The sequence below is a fragment of the Arvicanthis niloticus genome, chromosome 4, assembly GCF_011762505.2.
Source record: "Arvicanthis niloticus isolate mArvNil1 chromosome 4, mArvNil1.pat.X, whole genome shotgun sequence".
Classification (NCBI taxonomy): Eukaryota; Metazoa; Chordata; class Mammalia; order Rodentia; family Muridae; genus Arvicanthis; species Arvicanthis niloticus.
The window spans coordinates 103,181,219-103,187,218 of NC_047661.1; positions in this window are offsets into that span (position 1 = coordinate 103,181,219).

Sequence of the window (6,000 nt, forward strand, 5' to 3'; positions counted from 1 at the left end):
CATCCACTTCACTGTAAGTCGCACCCTATACCACTGACAAAATGAGCTTCATGGCTTGAAAATAGAAACAGATCACTCACTATTTTTAAACTTTTAATATTCCCATAAATAAAAGTTTTGTAAAATCCATAGCCAGGTCAGTGAAGATTTTGTCTTTAATATAACTTAAGGATCTGGCTTCCAGGCCTCCAGGCCTTTGTTTCTGCATATTAAAACATTACATTAAAAATTCAAGTAACAATCCATTTGCATTTTCAATTACACTACAATTTTTAGACTCTAGACATTTGTATAACAGCTATTAAAACACTTATTTTTGTCTCTTCCTTAATAAATTTCTTAGATGTGCTGGCATTGTTGATTCCATAACATTTTAATATTTGAACATTACCAACCAACATAGCTATGAAGATACATTTCTCTTCCCTCCCTAGCTTCTTTCTATATACAATGCACCCATATTGTCCCTCAGTTCTCTAAGACTTGACTTGGATCTCAGCCTTGAATGTCTTCCATTCCTCTCTCAGTTCTTTAGGCACTAGGCCACTAATACTAGAGTATTAATATAGATACTTTGCTTATACTATTTTATTATATTAAATTTGATTACACTATTTTTTATATAGGGATACAGGATACACTGCAAAAATAAATGAAAATGTCTTTTTTTATTAGTGTATCACATGGGCATAACAAAAAAATATGTCACAGAGTAAGTAACATTAGATAAAAGTAAGAATTAGTTTTTAGCTTTTACCTGGTTAAGATTTAAATGCAGTTTAGGAGCACATATTTATATAGATACAGAGTCATTCTCTAGTTCATAGGCCCACAACACATGTTTTGAAAGTCATTTGGTTAAAGAGTTGGGCCTGCTCTGTAAATGCAATTTTCTGTTTGCAAATCTTCATCTCCTATCCAGGTTTCCTAACGCCACATTTCCTCTCAGTCACAGAGGATTTTAAACGTCCCTAGACAGAACACTTGAACTACTCTGACTGTTGTTCTTTCATATTGATTTAAAGATCTCACAGTATTGCTTCCCACAAATCTGTTCATTTATAATCAGAATAGAATTAAAAGCTGCCTGTCTGCAATGCTTGGAGTGTGAAAAAGGGCATGGCATCTAATTCAAACATCCAGTTTATTGAAGACAATAGAGATTGGTGACTTGATTCTTGACCATGGAGACCAATAAGTCTTAGATTTGTGATTTGCTGACAAAGACAATGATATTGTTAATGATACATTTAATAATAATGTATAAAAAGAATAATAATGCCAAAACTTTGGGTACTCTCAGATCTGAATTAAAGTAGAATTAAAAACATCTTTATAAAATCAGGTATACCCATGTAAAGACAAGTATTTCTTAAATATTATCAATTACTTAAGGTTCTACGATCAGTTCCTTAATTCTCACAAATGTTTTCAGGAATCTAAGTGACCTACCAGAAATACAATACTAGCTGGGCAGTACAAATACACAGCTGGAAAGGAATTAAAGATGTTGACAAAGATAAAAGAGGATCCTGACAATATTCTGTGGCTGTCAAAGGTCATTTCCAGTTATTAGACTTGGGATAAAAGAGAAAATTATTATGTAGCACAGCATCAGGAAGCAACCTCAACTACTTCTGACAAGGGAACAGAGGCACCGTGGCACAAGGACCAAGACCCACAGATGTACAAATGACCTTGTGTCTGGTAAGAGAATGTTACACTGATATATTTTTTTTTATTTATTTTCCCTCTGCTTGCTGATGAAAATAGACCACAAAATCAATAAATTGCAGTGGTGAGTGTTGGTCGTGATAGGTACACTAATCTGCTTGCTTTTGAAGTTCAAACCAAGACTGATTTGTCTAAGTTGCCTGAAATAATTCCTGCAGTCTACACTCTCCACATTGAAGGCACAGACATAAATTTTCTCCCTGTAGATTCAAGCAGTATTCTAGGCACTAAATTCTCAATGTGAAGATGCTGGTTTTTTTTTTTCCCTCTCTTGAATGTTTTCAGAACACTTCCTAAAAATAAGTGTTCTTACCCAGAAGCCTTCATTATATTGAGAAATTAAGTCTATGCAAATAGTTTCCATCAGAAGAACAGGGAAGAATAGTGTGAGAGCCAAAGGGACAGCTTGCATTCAGCTATGGCCACTTTCTGATTCTGAGTTGTTCCCCGAACTTTGCATATCCATACTGTATTATGATTTTTTTTATATGTATACTACAAGTTATGGTAGCAGCTACCCCTGGAGCTTTTGTGAGAAGTATGTAACTTTCAACTTGAAAGCACCCAGAGCAGCAGCTGCCACATAGCCACACCATGACAGTGATTTGTATTTTACATTTCATCTTAAAGACACACAGTATGTACTTTTAAAAAAGTGAGGACTTCAACACATTCAAAAATTATAACTCTGTAGTCATGGAGTGATGTTGCGTGATAACAAGGTGATAGCCTGCCTCATCAATATATTGATAAATTCTAGTTCGTCAATAATATATATGTATGTTATTGGTTGATCTATGGAATTCTTCTGAGCCTCATTTCTTCTTGAATAAAGAAATGGAGATAAAATGCTAAAGATATAGCACAGGCAAGCAAAACCAAGATCTAAGATGAATGAATAAAAAGTTATTACAGGAAAACTGGACTGCCCTCATTAACTGGCATCCTCCCAAAGAAAGGATTTATTCAGAACACCAAGGAAATGGCCTAAGTCCATCATTCCTATAGAAGAGGACATAAAAATGTCAGGAGCTTTTCCTGAAGAGCACGGGGAAAGACTGGGTTCCAGAAGAAACCGGAGATTAGGATACATCAATTTATATTAGGAAATTGGCTGAAGAAAAATGCATTAGAGAAACTATAAACTCCCAAACTTCACAATATTCATCCACAGCCAAGAATCTAAGATTCCAGAACCACCGTATAAAATATCCCACAGAAAACTAATCTTTAATGTACTAATAGAACTCTGGTAGAAAATTTGCCATATTATGGAAGAATTTCTAAAAATAGAACTAATTGGCCAGGTATCTTGGTCTTCAAATACTAAACATACTATATCGGTATACTTTGTGAATTTTTATGAGGCTGTTGGGGTATGTGATACTCTACCAAATTATTTAGAGACCTGGTTTTTTTTTTTTTTTTTTTTTTTTTTAAGAGTTGTTTTTTTCTATTGTCTTTATCACTCTTTAGGGTAAAAGTTCATGAATTACCAGAGAAAAGGCACATGAGCTACACATCAAGATTATTGCAGAAAATTGTGTGTTACAGGGCAAGCTCCTACAGCTAAAAATATTTTAAAATATTATTAAAATATTAAAATATTTTAATATGAATATGCACCATCTCTGTTAGCACACACCTGTCATTACAGAACCCAAGATACAGAGGCAGATTTATAATCATAAGGCCATCCTAAGCTATAGAGCAAGATCTTGCCATAAATGGATTGCTTAATTAATAACAGCAAAATCCACAAGAGAAGAACACCAAAGACTAGAATACTAGTTAAAAGTTTTCTACAGTCTAAGAAAATCTAAAATTCATTATATGATTCTCTACCAAAAAGTTTGCCAACTTTCTGGCTGAAGAAGCTGTCATTTTTGAATCAATATTTCTTGGCCTTACATGTGAGTGTCCCAAATCAAAGAACTACTATAAAACAGCAGAGCTAAATCCCAAGGATTGCTTGTCATAAGCTGGTCAAAAAATAGAGATGCATTGTCTGTCTTCTCAGAAATGCAGTCAATACGTGGAGAGGCAGTGGACATCTCAGTTCCTCATTCAGTTCAAAACAGCTATCATCCAAACCTTCGGATGCATAAAAGTTCTTAGGTATAGAGACTTTGGAGGTACCAAATACTTGTAAACGAATAGAGTTCCTGTGTAGATTTAACACCCACAAAGATTATTTTTCTTGATATCTTCATAAATAAGCAAAAGAAATATAAACCACAAAGTAGTAAAATTCAGCAAATTAGCGAACACTGCAATCTTTGGGGTCAACAAGCTAGTAAGTTTTGTTTTCTTTTGTTGCTTTTTAACTGGCTTTCTTATCCTTGGGTGGGGTGTGTTGGTGAGAATATCCTATCAAACTGGTCCTGTTGTCAATTGGATAGATTCCAAGGGAATTACGGTTATAGGCCAAGATCTGCAACTTATCCTTAAGAAAATTCATGGGTAGAAACCAGACACAGATGTAAATTTCAGATCATCTTACACTCTGGATTCTGCATGAATAAAGAAGTTAAACATAGCATCTTAGATGAAAGACCTTACTAGTAAAGTACAATTTTAAATGAATTTTAAGTTTCTGTTCTGTAATGGATAAGATTTGAAGGCTTTCATTCTCACACTAGGTGTCAACCCTTAAGCCTGAAGCAATGGGGAGAACCAGTCACAATTGTTTATACGAGTCTTAGAAAGATGTGTATATCATATCATCTTAGTCAGAACCTGGTGGCAAAGGCAGACTCCACACTGAAAGGTGCTTGGAAAATGTGGCCCAGCTAGATTTTAAGACAAAAGAAATGCTTGGTAAATAGCCAAAACTTTTCCACCATAATTTTCCCATCTAGTTGCAAGTTATGTTCTTCTTACAGAAAACATTTACCCTTTCCCTAAAGACGATATTGCAAACTCCTCTCGGATTACTTTGCCCACTACAGTGTAGAAAATTTGAGTCACGAGCTCCACCAGGACCACAGACAGTTCTCTCAGCTCTGGTAGCCTCAGCACAAATCACCCTGTCACATTCAGACAGACTCACAACCAGCTGGGGCAACAGCTGGAAGACCACAAAAACCATTCTACTTAGACGTGGGGATCTGGAGGCCACAAGGTTATCAATACATAATAAGGATTATGAATTTCCGTCAGAAAATCTGAAGACACCTAGCCATGGAAAATGTCTCTTCTTGATTAGATTCTGTCGTGACTTGTACCTCACCTGCTCTCCAGGTGTTGTGGACAGAAGCCAGGACCTGACTGTGATAAGCAAGAGCTGTGCCAATGAGCTAAGTACATGTTTCTTTACCCTCTAACACTTTTTGGTTGGCTATATTTTGTTGTCTAAAATCTAGATTCATGAGATCTTTACTAACATAGTTATTTCAAAAGCTTCCTAAATATATGTTATAGATGTCTCTGTTATCTCCGATTGTCACTGATTGTGCCCAAGATGCCAATCTTTTTATCTGTTTCATGCCATTGTTTTCTTGGCCTCAGCTGCCACCACCTCTTTCTCTTCTGCCTCCATCCCTCCTTCCTCTTCTCCTTTTTCCTTCTCTTTCTCCTCCCTTTTCTCCTCCTCCTTTTCCCTTTTATATCTTTACTCTATTCATCTCTCAATGTAAAGGCAGCTACAGCAGAGGCATAGGCTTTAAACAGAAAGGTGATTTTCTATCTTCACTGTTGTCAAAGGCTTAACTGTAGTGAAACTTTGTGATTAATGGTGTCTCTAAATTATATCACTGTGGTAGAGCAGACTCCATATTTTTTTACATTGCTGAATCTTAAAATGTTTGGAGTCTACATTTTAATTCATTTAATTTCTAGGGGAGTTCATCTTGTCTGTATAATATACTTTATTATTAATAAAAGTATTTGACTTTGAAGCTTGCACCTTAGAAATACAGTTTTAAGAGTATTTGATTGGTCCTTTGTCATGGATGACAGCTTTATCCATGCTGTGTCACTTACCCCAAACCTGATATTCATTCCCTCACAGCTTCTGTCTGCACTCAAGTAACCTTTAATAATAACATCTTTCCAATCACTTGTAAATCTGTGTTATGGAGACTTTTTAATTGGCGAATGATGGCTTGAATGAAAGTGTTTTCCACAGATTCATAAGGAGTGGCATTATTGAAGGCATGACCTTGTTGAGGTAGGTGTAGCATGGCTGGAGGAACTGTGTAACTGGAGGTGGCTAAAAGGTTTCAGAAGCTGAAGCCAGATCCAGTGGCTCTCGGTCTCTTCCTG